Raw genomic sequence first — 20,118 nt, forward strand, 5'->3', positions numbered from 1 at the left:
CACTCACCACTCACTGTACAAACTGGATCACACTCACCATTCACTGTACAAACTGGGATCGCAGTCTCCATTCACTGTTCACACCGGGATCACACTCACCACTCACTGTTCACACTGGGATTACACTCATTGCTCACTGTACACACTGGGATCACACTCTCCACTCACTGTTCTCACTGGGATCACACTCACCCCTCACTGTACACACTGGAATCACAGTCTCCATTCACTGTTCCCACCTGGATCACACTCACCACTCACTGTACACACTCGTATCACACTCACCGCTCACTGATCACACTGGGATCACAATCACTGTTCAACTGTACACACTGGGATCACACTCTGCACTCACTGTTCACACTGGGATCACACTTTACACTCACTGTACACACTGTGATCACACTCACCACTCACTGTTCACACTGGGATCACACTCTCCACTCACTTTTCACACTGGGAGCACACTCACCACTCACTGCACAAACTGGGATCACACTCACCGCTCACTGTACACACTGGTATCACACTCACCACTCACTGTTCACACTGGGATTACACTCACCACTCACTGTACACACTGGGATCACAATCACCGCTCACTGTTCACACTGGGATCAAACTCTCCACTCACTGTTCACACTGGGATCACACTCACTGCTCACTGTACACACTGGGATCACACTCACCGCTCACTGTTCACACTGGGATTACACTCACTGTTCACTGTACACACTGGGATCACACTCACCACTCACTGTTCACACTGGGATCACAATCACTGTTCAACTGTTCACACTGGGATCACACTCTCCACTCACTGTTCACACTGGGATCACACTCACCACTCACTGTACAAACTGGGATCACACTCACCATTCACTGTACAAACTGGGATCGCAGTCTCCATTCACTGTTCACACCGGGATCACACTCACCACTCACTGTACACACTGGGATCACACTCACACTCACCGTTCACACTGGGATTACACTCATTGCTCACTGTACACACTGGGATAACACTCTCCACTCACTGTTCTCACTGGGATCACACTCACCGTTCACTGTACACTCTGGGATCACACTCACCGCTCACTGTTCACACGTGGATCACACTCACCGTTCACTGTACACACTGGGATCACACTCACCGCTCACTGTTCACACTGGGATCACACACACCACTCACTGTACTCACTGGGATCAAACTCTCCACTCACTGTTCACACTGGGATCACACTCACCACTCACTGTACAAACTGGGATCACACTCACCATTCACTGTACAAACTGTGATCACACTCACCACTCACTGTACACACTGGGATCGCAGTCTCCATTCACTGTTCACACTGGGATCACACTCTCCACTCACTGTACACACTGGGATCACACTCACCACTCACTGTTCACACTGGGATTACACTCACTGCTCACTGTACACAATGGGATCACACTCTCCACTCACGGTTCTCACAGGGATCACACTCACCACTCACTGTACACACTGGGATCACACTCACCGCTCACTGTTCACACTGGGATCACACTCACCACTCACTGTTCACACTGGGATCACACTCACCATTCACTGTACAAACTGGGATCACACTCAGAGCTCACTGTTCACACTGGGATCACACTATCTACTCACTGTTCACAATGGGATCACACTCACCACTCACTGTTCACACTGGGATCACACTCTCCATTCACTGTTCACACTGGGATCACACTTACTACTCACTGTTCACACTGGGAGCACACTCACTACTCACTGTTCAAACTGGGATCACACTCACCGCTCACTGTTCACACTGGGATCATACTCTCCACTCGCTGTACACACTGGACTCACACTCACAGCTCACTGTTCACACTGGGACAACACTCTCCACTCACTGTTCACACTGGGATCACACTCACCACTCACTGTACAAACTGGATCACACTCACCATTCACTGTACAAACTGGGATCGCAGTCTCCATTCACTGTTCACACCGGGATCACACTCACCACTCACTGTACACACTGGGATCACACTCACCACTCACTGTTCACACTGGGATTACACTCATTGCTCACTGTACACACTGGGATCACACTCTCCACTCACTGTTCTCACTGGGATCACACTCACCACTCACTGTACACACTGGGATCACAGTCTCCATTCACTGTTCACACCTGGATCACACTCACCACTCACTGTACACACTGGGATCACACTCACCGCTCACTGTTCACACTGGGATCACATTCTCCATTCACTGTTCACACTGGGATCACACTTACTACTCACTGTTCACACTGGGAGCACACTCACTACTCACTGTTCAAACTGGGATCACACTCACCGCTCACTGTACAGACTGGGATCACAATCACCGCTCACTGATCACACTGGGATCACACTCTCCACTCACTTTTCACACTGGGATCACACTCACAACTCACTGTACAAACTGGGATCACACTCACCGCTCACTATACACACTGGGATCACACTCACCGCTCACTTTTCACACTGGGATCACACTCACCACTCACTGTTCACACTGCGATTACACTCACTGCTCGCTGTACACAATGGGATCACACTCACCGCTCACTGATCACACTGGGATCACAATTACTGTTCAACTGTTCACACTGGGATCACACTCTCCACTCACTGTTCACACTGGGATCACACTCACCACTCACTGTACAAACTGGGATCACACTCACCATTCACTGTACAAACTGGGATCGCAGTTTCCATTCACTGTTCACACCGGGATCACACTCACCACTCACTGTACACACTGGGATCACACTCACCACTCACTGTTCACACTGGGATTACACTCATTGCTCACTGTACACACTGGGATCACACTCTCCACTCACTGCTCTCACTGGGATCACACTCACCACTCACTGTACACACTGGGATCACACTCACCACTCACTGTTCACACTGGGATTACACTCATTGCTCACTGTACACACTGGGATCACACTCTCCACTCACTGTTCTCACTGGGATCACACTCACCACTCACTGTACACACTGGGATCACAGTCTCCATTCACTGTTCACACCTGGATCACACTCACCACTCACTGTACACACTGGGATCACACTCACCGCTCACTGTTCACACTGGGATCACAATCAGCGCTCACTGATCACACTGGGATCACACTCTCCACTCATTTTTCACACTGGGATCACACTCACCACTCACTGTACAAACTGGGATCACACTCACCGCTCACTGTACACACTGGGATCACACTCACCGCTCACTGTTCACACTGGGATCACACTCTCCACTCACTGTTCACACTGCGATTACACTCACTGCTCACTGTACACACTGGGATCACACTCACCGCTCACTGATCACACTGGGATCACAATCACTGTTCAACTGTACACACTGGGATCACACTCTCCACTCACTGTTCACAATGGGATCACACTCTACACTCACTGTACACACTGGAATCACACTCACCGCTCACTGTTCACACTGGGATCACACTCTCCACTCACTTTTCACACTGGGATCACACTCACCGCTCACTGTACAAACTGGGATCACACTCACCGCTCACTGTACACACTGGGATCACACTCACCGCTCACTGTTCACACTGGGATCACACTCATCACTCACTGTACACACTGGGATCACACTCACCGCTCACTGTTCACACTGGGATCACACTCTCCATTCACTGTTCACACTGGGATCACACTTACTACTCACTGTTCACACTCACTACTCACTGTTCAAACTGGGATCACACTCACCGCTCACTGTATACACTGGGATCACACTCTCCACTCACTGTTCTCACTGGGATCACACTCACCACTCACTGTTCACACTGGGATCACACTCTTCACTCACTGTACAAACTGGGATCACACTCACCGTTCACTGTACACACTGGGATCACACTCACCACTCACTGTTCACACTGGGATTACACTCATTGCTCACTGTACACACTGGGATCACACTCTCCACTCACTGTTCTCACTGGGATCACACTCACCACTCACTGTACACACTGGGATCACAGTCTCCAATCACTGTTCACACCTGGATCACACTCACCACTCACTGTACACACTGGGATCACACTCACCGCTCACTGTACACACTGGGATCACACTCACCGCTCACTGTTCACACTGGGATCACACTCACCACTCACTGTACACACTGGGATCACACTCACCACTCACTGTTCACACTGGGATCACACTCACCATTCACTGTACAAACTGGGATCCCACTCAGAGCTCACTGTTCACACTGGGATCACACTATCTACTCACTGTTCACAATGGGATCACACTCACCACTCACTGTTCACACTGGGATCACACTCTCCATTCACTGTTCACACTGGGATCACACTTACTACTCACTGTTCACACTGGGAGCGCACTCACTACTCACTGTTCAAACTGGGATCACACTCACCGCTCACTGTTCACACTGGGATCATACTCTCCACTCGCTGTACACACTGGGCTCACACACACCGCTCACTGTTCACACTGGGATCACATTCACTACTCACTGTTCACACTGGGATTACACTCATTGCTCACTGTACACACTGGGATCACACTCACCGCTCACTGTTCACACTGGGAGCACAATCACTGTTCAACTGTTCACACTGGGATCACACTCTCCACTCACTGTTCACACTGGGATCACACTCACCACTCACTGTACAAACTGGGATCACACTCACCATTCACTGTACACACTGGGATCACACTCTCCACTCACTGTTCACACCGGGATCACACTCACCACACACTGTACACACTGGGATCACACTCACCACTCACTGTTCACACTGGGATTACACTCATTGCTCACTGTACACACTGGGATCACACTCTCCACTCACTGTTCTCACTGGGATGACACTCACCACTCACTGTACACACTGGGATCACAGTCTCCATTCACTGTTCACACCTGGATCACACTCACCACTCACTGTACACACTGGGATCACACTCACCGCTCACTGTACACACTGGGATCACACTCACCGCTCACTGTTCACACTGGGATCACACTCACCACTCACTGTACACACTGGGATCACACTCACCGCTCACTGTTCACACTGGGATCACACTCACCACTCACTGTACTCACTGGGATCAAACTCTCCACTCACTGTTCACACTGGGATCACACTCACTGCTCACTGTACACACTGGGATCACACTCACCGCTCACTGTTCACACTGGGATTACACTCACTGTTCACTGTACACACTGGGATCACACTCACCACTCACTGTTCACACTGGGATCACAATCACTGTTCAACTGTTCACACTGGGATCACACTCTCCACTCACTGTTCACACTGGGATCACACTCACCACTCACTGCACAAACTGGGATCACACTCACCATTCACTGTACAAACTGGGATCGCAGTTTCGATTCACTGTTCACACCGGGATCACACTCACCACTCACTGTACACACTGGGATCACACTCACCACTCACTGTTCACACTGGGATTACACTCATTGCTCACTGTACACACTGGGATCACACTCACCGCTCACTGTTCACACTGGGATTACACTCACTGTTCACTGTCCACACTGGGATCACACTCACCACTCACTGTTCACACTGGGATCACAATCACTGTTCAACTGTTCACACTGGGATCACACTCTCCACTCACTGTTCACACTGGGATCACACTCACCACTCACTGCACAAACTGGGATCACACTCACCATTCACTGTACAAACTGGGATCGCAGTTTCGATTCACTGTTCACACCGGGATCACATTCACTACTCACTGTTCACACTGGGATCATACTCACCGCACACTGTACACACTGGGATCACACTCACCGCTCACTGTTCACACTGGGATTACACTCACTGTTCACTGTACACACTGGGATCACACTCACCACTCACTGTTCACACTGGGATCACAATCACTGTTCAACTGTTCACACTGGGATCACACTCTCCACTCACTGTTCACACTGGGATCACACTCACCACTCACTGTACAAACTGGGATCACACTCACCATTCACTGTACACACTGGGATCACACTCTCCACTCACTGTTCACACCGGGATCACACTCACCACTCACTGTACACACTGGGATCACACTCACCACTCACTGTTCACACTGGGATTACACTCATTGCTCACTGTACACACTGGGATCACACTCTCCACTCACTGTTCTCACTGGGATCACACTCACCACTCGCTGTACACACTGGGCTCACACACACCGCTCACTGTTCACACTGGGATCACATTCACTACTCACTGTTCACACTGGGATCATACTCACCGCACACTGTACACACTGGGATCACACTCACCGCTCACTGTTCACACTGGGATTACACTCACTGTTCACTGTACACACTGGGATCACACTCACCACTCACTGTTCACACTGGGATCACAATCACTGTTCAACTGTTCACACTGGGATCACACTCTCCACTCACTGTTCACACTGGGATCACACTCACCACTCACTGTACAAACTGGGATCACACTCACCATTCACTGTACACACTGGGATCACACTCTCCACTCACTGTTCACACCGGGATCACACTCACCACTCACTGTACACACTGGGATCACACTCACCACTCACTGTTCACACTGGGATTACACTCATTGCTCACTGTACACACTGGGATCACACTCTCCACTCACTGTTCTCACTGGGATCACACTCACCACTCACTGTACACACTGGGATCACAGTCTCCATTCACTGTTCACACCTGGATCACACTCACCACTCACTGTACACACTGGGATCACACTCACCGCTCACTGTACACACTGGGATCACACTCACCGCTCACTGTTCACACTGGGATCACACTCACCACTCACTGTACACACTGGGATCACACTCACCGCTCACTGTTCACACTGGGATCACACTCACCACTCACTGTACTCACTGGGATCAAACTCTCCACTCACTGTTCACACTGGGATCACACTCACTGCTCACTGTACACACTGGGATCACACTCACCGCTCACTGTTCACACTGGGATTACACTCACTGTTCACTGTACACACTGGGATCACACTCACCACTCACTGTTCACACTGGGATCACAATCACTGTTCAACTGTTCACACTGGGATCACACTCACCACTCACTGTTCACACTGGGATCACACTCACCACTCACTACACAAACTGGGATCACACTCACCATTCACTGTACAAACTGGGATCGCAGTTTCGATTCACTGTTCACACCGGGATCACACTCACCACTCACTGTACACACTGGGATCACACTCACCACTCACTGTTCACACTGGGATTACACTCATTGCTCACTGTACACACTGGGATCACACTCACCGCTCACTGTTCACACTGGGATTACACTCACTGTTCACTGTCCACACTGGGATCACACTCACCACTCACTGTTCACACTGGGATCACAATCACTGTTCAACTGTTCACACTGGGATCACACTCTCCACTCACTGTTCACACTGGGATCACACTCACCACTCACTGCACAAACTGGGATCACACTCACCATTCACTGTACAAACTGGGATCGCAGTTTCGATTCACTGTTCACACCGGGATCACATTCACTACTCACTGTTCACACTGGGATCATACTCACCGCACACTGTACACACTGGGATCACACTCACCGCTCACTGTTCACACTGGGATTACACTCACTGTTCACTGTACACACTGGGATCACACTCACCACTCACTGTTCACACTGGGATCACAATCACTGTTCAACTGTTCACACTGGGAGCACACTCTCCACTCACTGTTCACACTGGGATCACACTCACCACTCACTGTACAAACTGGGATCACACTCACCATTCACTGTACACACTGGGATCACACTCTCCACTCACTGTTCACACCGGGATCACACTCACCACTCACTGTACACACTGGGATCACACTCACCACTCACTGTTCACACTGGGATTACACTCATTGCTCACTGTACACACTGGGATCACACTCTCCACTCATTGTTCTCACTGGGATCACACTCACCACTCACTGTACACACTGGGATCACAGTCTCCATTCACTGTTCACACCTGGATCACACTCACCACTCACTGTACACACTGGGATCACACTCACCGCTCACTGTACACACTGGGATCACACTCACCGCTCACTGTTCACACTGGGATCACACTCACCACTCACTGTACACACTGGGATCACACTCACCGCTCACTGTTCACACTGGGATCACACTCACCACTCACTGTACTCACTGGGATCAAACTCTCCACTCACTGTTCACACTGGGATCACACTCACTGCTCACTGTACACACTGGGATCACACTCACCGCTCACTGTTCACACTGGGATTACACTCACTGTTCACTGTACACACTGGGATCACACTCACCACTCACTGTTCACACTGGGATCACAATCACTGTTCAACTGTTCACACTGGGATCACACTCTCCACTCACTGTTCACACTGGGATCACACTCACCACTCACTGCACAAACTGGGATCACACTCACCATTCACTGTACAAACTGGGATCGCAGTTTCGATTCACTGTTCACACCGGGATCACACTCACCACTCACTGTACACACTGGGATCACACTCACCACTCACTGTTCACACTGGGATTACACTCATTGCTCACTGTACACACTGGGATCACACTCTCCACTCACTGCTCTCACTGGGATCACACTCACCACTCACTGTACACACTGGGATCACACTCACCACTCACTGTTCACACTGGGATTACACTCATTGCTCACTGTACACACTGGGATCACACTCTCCACTCACTGTTCTCACTGGGATCACACTCACCGCTCACTGTACACACTGGGATCACAGTCTCCATTCACTGTTCACACCGGGATCACATTCACTACTCACTGTTCACACTGGGATCATACTCACCGCACACTGTACACACTGGGATCACACTCACCGCTCACTGTTCACACTGGGATTACACTCACTGTTCACTGTACACACTGGGATCACACTCACCACTCACTGTTCACACTGGGATCACAATCACTGTTCAACTGTTCACAGTGGGATCACACTCTCCACTCACTGTTCACACTGGGATCACACTCACCACTCACTGTACAAACTGGGATCACACTCACCATTCACTGTACACACTGGGATCACACTCTCCACTCACTGTTCACACCGGGATCACACTCACCACTCACTGTACACACTGGGATCACACTCACCACTCACTGTTCACACTGGGATTACACTCATTGCTCACTGTACACACTGGGATCACACTCTCCACTCACTGTTCTCACTGGGATCACACTCACCACTCGCTGTACACACTGGGCTCACACACACCGCTCACTGTTCACACTGGGATCACATTCACTACTCACTGTTCACACTGGGATCATACTCACCGCACACTGTACACACTGGGATCACACTCACCGCTCACTGTTCACACTGGGATTACACTCACTGTTCACTGTACACACTGGGATCACACTCACCACTCACTGTTCACACTGGGATCACAATCACTGTTCAACTGTTCACACTGGGATCAAACTCTCCACTCACTGTTCACACTGGGATCACACTCACCACTCACTGTACAAACTGGGATCACACTCACCATTCACTGTACACACTGGGATCACACTCTCCACTCACTGTTCACACCGGGATCACACTCACCACTCACTGTACACACTGGGATCACACTCACCACTCACTGTTCACACTGGGATTACACTCATTGCTCACTGTACACACTGGGATCACACTCTCCACTCACTGTTCTCACTGGGATCACACTCACCACTCACTGTACACACTGGGATCACAGTCTCCATTCACTGTTCACACCTGGATCACACTCACCACTCACTGTACACACTGGGATCACACTCACCGCTCACTGTACACACTGGGATCACACTCACCGCTCACTGTTCACACTGGGATCACACTCACCACTCACTGTACACACTGGGATCACACTCACCGCTCACTGTTCACACTGGGATCACACTCACCACTCACTGTACTCACTGGGATCAAACTCTCCACTCACTGTTCACACTGGGATCACACTCACTGCTCACTGTACACACTGGGATCACACTCACCGCTCACTGTTCACACTGGGATTACACTCACTGTTCACTGTACACACTGGGATCACACTCACCACTCACTGTTCACACTGGGATCACAATCACTGTTCAACTGTTCACACTGGGATCACACTCACCACTCACTGTTCACACTGGGATCACACTCACCACTCACTGCACAAACTGGGATCACACTCACCATTCACTGTACAAACTGGGATCGCAGTTTCGATTCACTGTTCACACCGGGATCACACTCACCACTCACTGTACACACTGGGATCACACTCACCACTCACTGTTCACACTGGGATTACACTCATTGCTCACTGTACACACTGGGATCACACTCACCGCTCACTGTTCACACTGGGATTACACTCACTGTTCACTGTACACACTGGGATCACACTCACCACTCACTGTTCACCCTGGGATCACAATCACTGTTCAACTGTTCACACTGGGAGCACACTCTCCACTCACTGTTCACACTGGGATCACACTCACCACTCACTGTACACACTGGGATCACACTCACCATTCACTGTACAAACTGGGATCGCAGTTTCGATTCACTGTTCACACCGGGATCACATTCACTACTCACTGTTCACACTGGGATCATACTCACCGCACACTGTACACACTGGGATCACACTCACCGCTCACTGTTCACACTGGGATTACACTCACTGTTCACTGTACACACTGGGATCACACTCACCACTCACTGTTCACCCTGGGATCACAATCACTGTTCAACTGTTCACACTGGGAGCACACTCTCCACTCACTGTTCACACTGGGATCACACTCACCACTCACTGTACAAACTGGGATCACACTCACCATTCACTGTACACACTGGGATCACACTCTCCACTCACTGTTCACACCGGGATCACACTCACCACTCACTGTACACACTGGGATCACACTCACCACTCACTGTTCACACTGGGATTACACTCATTGCTCACTGTACACACTGGGATCACACTCTCCACTCACTGTTCTCACTGGGATCACACTCACCACTCACTGTACACACTGGGATCACAGTCTCCATTCACTGTTCACACCTGGATCACACTCACCACTCACTGTACACACTGGGATCACACTCACCGCTCACTGTACACACTGGGATCACACTCACCGCTCACTGTTCACACTGGGATCACACTCACCACTCACTGTACACACTGGGATCACACTCACCGCTCACTGTTCACACTGGGATCACACTCACCACTCACTGTACTCACTGGGATCAAACTCTCCACTCACTGTTCACACTGGGATCACACTCACTGCTCACTGTACACACTGGGATCACACTCACCGCTCACTGTTCACACTGGGATTACACTCACTGTTCACTGTACACACTGGGATCACACTCACCACTCACTGTTCACACTGGGATCACAATCACTGTTCAACTGTTCACACTGGGATCACACTCTCCACTCACTGTTCACACTGGGATCACACTCACCACTCACTGCACAAACTGGGATCACACTCACCATTCACTGTACAAACTGGGATCGCAGTTTCGATTCACTGTTCACACCGGGATCACACTCACCACTCACTGTACACACTGGGATCACACTCACCACTCACTGTTCACACTGGGATTACACTCATTGCTCACTGTACACACTGGGATCACACTCTCCACTCACTGCTCTCACTGGGATCACACTCACCACTCACTGTACACACTGGGATCACACTCACCACTCACTGTTCACACTGGGATTACACTCATTGCTCACTGTACACACTGGGATCACACTCTCCACTCACTGTTCTCACTGGGATCACACTCACCGCTCACTGTACACACTGGGATCACAGTCTCCATTCACTGTTCACACCTGGATCACACTCACCACTCACTGTACACACTGGGATCACACTCACCGCTCACTGTTCACACTGGGATCACATTCTCCATTCACTGTTCACAATGGGATCACACTCACCACTCACTGTTCACACTGGGATCACACTCTCCATTCACTGTTCACACTGGGGTCACACTTACTACTCACTGTTCACACTGGGAGCACACTCACTACTCACTGTTCACACTGGGATCACACTCACCGCTCACTGTTCACACTGGGATCATACTCTCCACTCGCTGTTCACACTGGGCTCACACTCACCACTCACTGTTCACACTGGGATCACATTCACTACTCACTGTTCACACTGGGATCATACTCACCGCACACTGATCACACTGGGATCACACTCACCGCTCACTGTTCACACTGGGATTACACTCACTGTTCACTGTAAACACTGGGATCACACTCACCACTCACTGTTCACACTGGGATCACAATCACTGTTGAACTGTTCACACTGGGATCACACTCTCCACTCACTGTTCACACTGGGATCACACTCACCACACACTGTACAAACTGGGATCACACTCACCATTCACTGTACAAACTGGGATCGCAGTCTCCATTCACTGTTCACACCGGGATCACACTCACCACTCACTGTACACACTGGGATCACACTCACCACTCACTGTTCACACTGGGATTACACTCATTGCTCACTGTACACACTGGGATCACACTCTCCATTCACTGTTCTCACTGGGATCACACTCACCACTCACTGTACACACTGGGATCACAGTCTCCATTCACTGTTCACACCTGGATCACACTCACCACTCACTGTACACACTGGGATCACACTCACCGCTCACTGTACACACTGGGATCACACTCACCGCTCACTGTTCACACTGGGATCACACTCACCACTCACTGTACACACTGGGATCACACCTACCGCTCACTGTTCACACTGGGATCACACTCACCGCTCACTGTACTCACTGGGATCAAACTCTCCACTCACTGTTCACACTGGGATCACACTCACTGCTCACTGTACACACTGGGATCACACTCACCGCTCACTGTTCACACTGGGATTACACTCACTGTTCACTGTACACACTGGGATCACACTCACCACTCACTGTTCACACTGGGATCACAATCACTGTTCAACTGTTCACACTGGGATCACACTCTCCACTCACTGTTCACACTGGGATCACACTCACCACTCACTGTACAAACTGGGATCACACTCACCATTCACTGTACAAACTGGGATCGCAGTTTCGATTCACTGTTCACACCGGGATCACACTCACCACTCACTGTACACACTGGGATCACAATCAGCGCTCACTGATCACACTGGGATCACACTCACCACTCACTTTTCACACTGGGATCACACTCACCACTCACTGTACAAACTGGGATCACACTCACCGCTCACTGTACACACTGGGATCACACTCACCACTCACTGTTCACACTGGGATTACAGTCATTGCTCACTGTACACACTGGGATCACACTCTCCACTCACTGTTCTCACTGGGATCACACTCACCGCTCACTGTACACACTGGGATCACAGTCTCCATTCACTGTTCACACCTGGATCACACTCACCACTCACTGTACACACTGGGATCACACTCACCGCTCACTGTTCACACTGGGATCACATTCTCCATTCACTGTTCAAACTGGGATCACACTCACCGCTCACTGTACAGACTAGGATCACAATCAGCGCTCACTGATCACACTGGGATCACACTCACCACTCACTTTTCACACTGGGATCACACTCACCACTCACTGTACAAACTGGGATCACACTCACCGCTCACTGTACACACTGGGATCACACTCACCGCTCACTGTTCACACTGGGATCACACTCTCCACTCACTGTTCACACTGCGATTACACTCACTGCTCACTGTACACACTGGGATCACACTCACCGCTCACTGATCACACTGGGATCACAATGACTGTTCAACTGTACACACTGGGATCACACTCTCCACTCACTGTTCACACTGGGATCACACTCTACACTCACTGTACACACTGGAATCACACTCACCGCTCACTGTTCACACTGGGATCACACTCTCCACTCACTTTTCACACTGGGATCACACTCACCACTCACTGTACAAACTGGGATCACACTCACCGCTCACTGTACACACTGGGATCACACTCACCGCTCACTGTACAGACTGGGATCACAATCAGTGCTCACTGATCACACTGGGATCACACTCACCACTCACTTTTCACACTGGGATCACACTCACCACTCACTGTACAAACTGGGATCACACTCACCGCTCACTGTACACACTGGGATCACACTCACCGCTCACTGTTCACACTGGGATCACACTCTCCACTCACTGTTCACACTGCGATTACACTCACTGCTCACTGTACACACTGGGATCACACTCACCGCTCACTGATCACACTGGGATCACAATGACTGTTCAACTGTACACACTGGGATCACACTCTCCACTCACTGTTCACACTGGGATCACACTCTACACTCACTGTACACACTGGAATCACACTCACCGCTCACTGTTCACACTGGGATCACACTCTCCACTCACTTTTCACACTGGGATCACACTCACCACTCACTGTACAAACTGGGATCACACTCACCGCTCACTGTACACACTGGGATCACACTCACCGCTCACTGTTCACACTGGGATCACACTCACCACTCACTGTACACACTGGGATCACACTCACCGCTCACTGTTCACACTGGGATCACACTCACCACTCACTGTACTCACTGGGATCAAACTCTCCACTCACTGTTCACACTGGGATCACTCTCACTGCTCACTGTACACACTGGGATCACACTCACCGCTCACTGTTCACACTGGGTTTACACTCACTGTTCACTGTACACACTGGGATCACACTCACCACTCACTGTTCACACTGGGATCACACTCACCACTCACTGTACAAACTGGGATCACACTCACCATTCACTGTACACACTGGGATCACACTCTCCACTCACTGTTCACACCGGGATCACACTCACCACTCACTGTACACACTGGGATCACACTCACCACTCACTGTTCACACTGGGATTACACTCATTGCTCACTGTACACACTGGGATCACACTCTCCACTCACTGCTCTCACTGGGATCACACTCACCACTCACTGTACACACTGGGATCACAGTCACCATTCACTGTTCACACCTGGATCACACTCACCACTCACTGTACACACTGGGATCACACTCACCGCTCACTGTTCACACTGGGATCACACTCTCCATTCACTGTTCAGACTGGGATCACACTTACTACTCACTGTTCACACTGGGAGCACACTCACTACTCACTGTTCAAACTGGGATCACACTCACCGCTCACTGTACACACTGGGATCACACTCTCCACTCACTTGTTCACACTGGGATCACACTCACCACTCACTGTTCACACTGGGATCACACTCTCCACTCACTGTACAAACTGGGATCACACTCACCGTTCACTGTACACACTGGGATCACACTCACCGCTCACTGTTGACACTGGGATCACACTCACCGTTCACTGTACACACTGGGATCACACTCACCGCTCACTGTTCACACTGGGATCACACACACCACTCACTGTACTCACTGGGATCAAACTCACTGCTCACTGTACACACTGTGATCACACTCACCGCTCACTGTTCACACTGGGATTTCACTCACTGTTCACTGTACACACTAGGATCACACTCACCACTCACTGTTCACACTGGGATCACACTCACCACTCACTGTACAAACTGGGATCACACTCACCATTCACTGTACACACTGGGATCACACTCTCCACTCACTGTTCACACTGGGATCACACTCACCACTCACTGTACAAACTGGGATCACACTCACCATTCACTGTACAAACTGGGATCGCAGTCTCCATTCACTGTTCACACCGGGATCACACACACCACTCACTGTACACACTGGGATCACACTCACCACTCACTGTTCACACTGGGATTACACTCATTGCTCACTGTACACACTGGGATCACACTCTCCACTCACTGTTCTCACTGGGATCACACTCACCACTCACTGTACACACTGGGATCACAGTCTCCATTCACTGTTCACACCTGGATCACACTCACCACTCACTGTAAACACTCGTATCACACTCACCGCTCACTGTTCACACTGGGATCACATTCTCCAATCACTCTTCACACTGGGTTCACACTTACTACTCACTGTTCACACTGGGAGCACACTCACTACTCACTGTTCAAACTGGGATCACACTCACCGCTCACTGTACACACTGGGATCACAATCAGCGCTCACTGATCACACTGGGATCACACTCTCCACTCACTTTTCACACTGGGATCACACTCACCACTCACTGTACAAACTGGGATCACACTCACCGCTCACTGTACACACTGGGATCACACTCACCACTCACTGTTCACACTGGGATCACACACTCCATTCACTGTTCACACTGGGATCTCACTTACTACTCACTGTTCACACTGGGAGCACTCTCACTACTCACTGTTCACACTGGGATCACAATCACTGTTCAACTGTTCACACTGGGATCACACTCTCCACTCACTGTTCACACTGGGATCACACTCACCATTCACTGTACAAACTGGGATCGCAGTCTCCATTCACTGTTCACACCGGGATCACACTCACCACTCACTGTACACACTGGGATCACACTCACCACTCACTGTTCACACTGGGATTACACTCATTGCTCACTGTACACACTGGGATCACACTCTCCACTCACTGTTCTCACTGGGATCACACTCACCACTCACTGTACACACTGGGATCACAGTCTCCATTCACTGTTCACACCTGGATCACACTCACCACTCACTGTACACACTGGGATCTCACTCACCGCTCACTGTTCACACTGGGATCACACTCTCCATTCACTGTTCACACTGGGATCACACTTACTACTCACTGTTCACACTGGGAGCACACTCACTACTCACTGTTCAAACTGGGATCACACTCACCGCTCACTGTACACACTGGGATCACACTCTCCACTCACTTGTTCACACTGGGATCACACTCACCACTCACTGTTCACACTGGGATCACACTCTCCACTCACTGTACAAACTGGGATCACACTCACCGTTCACTGTACACACTGGGATCACACTCACCGCTCACTGTTCACACTGGGATCACACTCACCGTTCACTGTACTCACTGGGATCACACTCACCGCTCACTGTTCACACTGGGATCACACACACCACCCACTGTACTCACTGGGATCAAACTCTCCACTCACTGTTCACACTGGGATCACACTCACCACTCACTGTACAAACTGGGATCACACTCACCATTCACTGTACAAACTGGGATCACACTCACCACTCACTGTACACACTGGGATCGCAGTCTCCATTCACTGTTCACACTGGGATCACACTCTCCACTCACTGTACACACTGGGATCACACTCACCACTCACTGTTCACACTGGGATTACACTCACTGCTCACTGTACACACTGGGATCACACTCTCCACTCACTGATCTCACAGGGATCACACTCATCACTCACTGTACACACTGGGATCACACTCACCGCTCACTGTTCACACTGGGATCCCACTCTCCACTCACTGTTCACACTGGGATCACACTCACCACTCACTGTTCACACTGGGATCACACTCACCATTCACTGTACAAACTGGGATCACACTCAGAGCTCACTGTTCACACTGGGATCACACTATCTACTCACTGTTCACAATGGGATCACACTCACCACTCACTGTTCACACTGGGATCACACTCTCCATTCACTGTTCACACTGGGATCACACTTACTACTCACTGTTCACACTGGGAGCACACTCACTACTCACTGTTCAAACTGGGATCACACTCACCGCTCACTGTTCACACTGGGATCACACTCACCACTCACTGTTCACACTGGGATCACACTCACCATTCACTGTACAAACTGGGATCACACTCAGAGCTCACTGTTCACACTGGGATCACACTATCTACTCACTGTTCACAATGGGATCACACTCACCACTCACTGTTCACACTGGGATCACACTCTCCATTCACTGTTCACACTGGATCACACTTACTACTCACTGTTCACACTGGGAGCACACTCACTACTCACTGTTCAAACTGGGATCACACTCACCGCTCACTGTTCACACTGGGATCATACTCTCCACTCGTTGTACACACTGGGCTCACACTCACCGCTCACTGTTCACACTGGGATCACATTCACTACTCACTGTTCACACTGGGATCATACTCACTGCACACTGTACACACTGCGATCACACTCACCACTCACTGTTCACACTGGGATCACACTCACCACTCACTGTTCACACTGGGATCACACTGCGATCACACTCTCCAGTCACTTTCAATATCGAGATCACACATTCACTGCTTACACTGGGATCATACTCCCCACTCACTGTTTGCATTGGGATCACACACACTACTCATTGTTCACACTGGGATCACACTCTCCATTCGTTGTTCATACTGGGATACTTGGCACCACTCACTGTTCACACTGGCTAACACTGAACGCGATGGCTCAATGGTTAGCCCTGCTGCCTCACAGCGCTAGAGACTTGGGTTCAATTCCAGCCTTGTGCGCCTGTCTGTGTGGAGTTTGCATGTTCTCCCCGGATCTGCGCGGGTTTCCTCCGAATGTTCCGATTTCCTCCCACAGTCCAAAGGTCTGCAGGTTAGGTGATTTGGCTATGCTAAATTACCCATTGTATTCAGAGATGTGTAGGTTGGGTGCAATAGTCGGGAGTAAATATAGTTACAGGGTAGGAGAATGGGTCTGGATGGGTCCTCTTCAGAGGGTCAGTGTGGACTTGTTGGGCTGAACAGCCTGTTTCCACACTGTAGGGTTTCTATGATTTCTGATCATACTCATTATTTACTGTTCACATTGGGATCACGTTCACTACTCACTGTACACACTAGGGTCACACTCATCACTCACTGTTCACATTCAGATCACATTCAGCACTCACTCTACATACTGGGTTCACACTCACTGCTCATTGTATGCACTGGGATCACACTTACTACTCACTGTACACACTAGGGTCACACTCACCATTTGCTGTTCACACTGAAAACACTGTTCACACTGGGATCACACTCTCCACTCACTGTTCACACAGGGTCACACTCACCTTTCACTGTTTGTACTGAGATCACACTCTCCATTCACTGTTCATACTGGAGTCACACTCATCACTCACGATGTACACTGAGATCACACTTAACTCTCACTGTTCACACTGAGATAAAACTCACCACTCACTCTACACACTAAGGCCACATTCACCACTCACTGTTCACACTGGGATCAAACTCACTGCTCACTGTTCACACTGGGATCATACTCGCTGCTCACCATATGCACTGGGATCACACTCACCACCCTCTGTTCACATTATAAGACCCATCATTTCTCTCATCCTACACTTTTCGGACAAAAACAGTGAAGGGTTGGGTTCTATCTACCATGTCCTCATTAAAAACTCTCAGGACAGGGATGGCACATTATTAGATTGCGAGCAATGTTCTCTCTACTCCCTTAAACTGATTGTGAATTGAAGATAAAGCTTTTTCTTCACGGTCTCCTTCTGGTACTCCTGGTACTGCATGGGGTTAGATGCAGAGTTAATCTCGCTCTACACTATCTCCAAGAACCACTCCCAGGACAGGGACAGCACAGGAATAGATACAGAGTAAATCTCTCTCTACACTACCTGCAATAAACACTCCCAGGACAGGGATAGCACAGGGTTAGATGTGGAGTAAATCTCCCTCTACACTATTGCCATCAATCACTCTCAAGAGAAGGACAGCAT

The sequence above is a fragment of the Chiloscyllium plagiosum genome, unplaced genomic scaffold (assembly GCF_037043375.1).
Source record: "Chiloscyllium plagiosum isolate Xiang-an unplaced genomic scaffold, Cpla_swu_hap1 HiC_scaffold_45, whole genome shotgun sequence".
NCBI lineage: Eukaryota > Metazoa > Chordata > Chondrichthyes > Orectolobiformes > Hemiscylliidae > Chiloscyllium > Chiloscyllium plagiosum.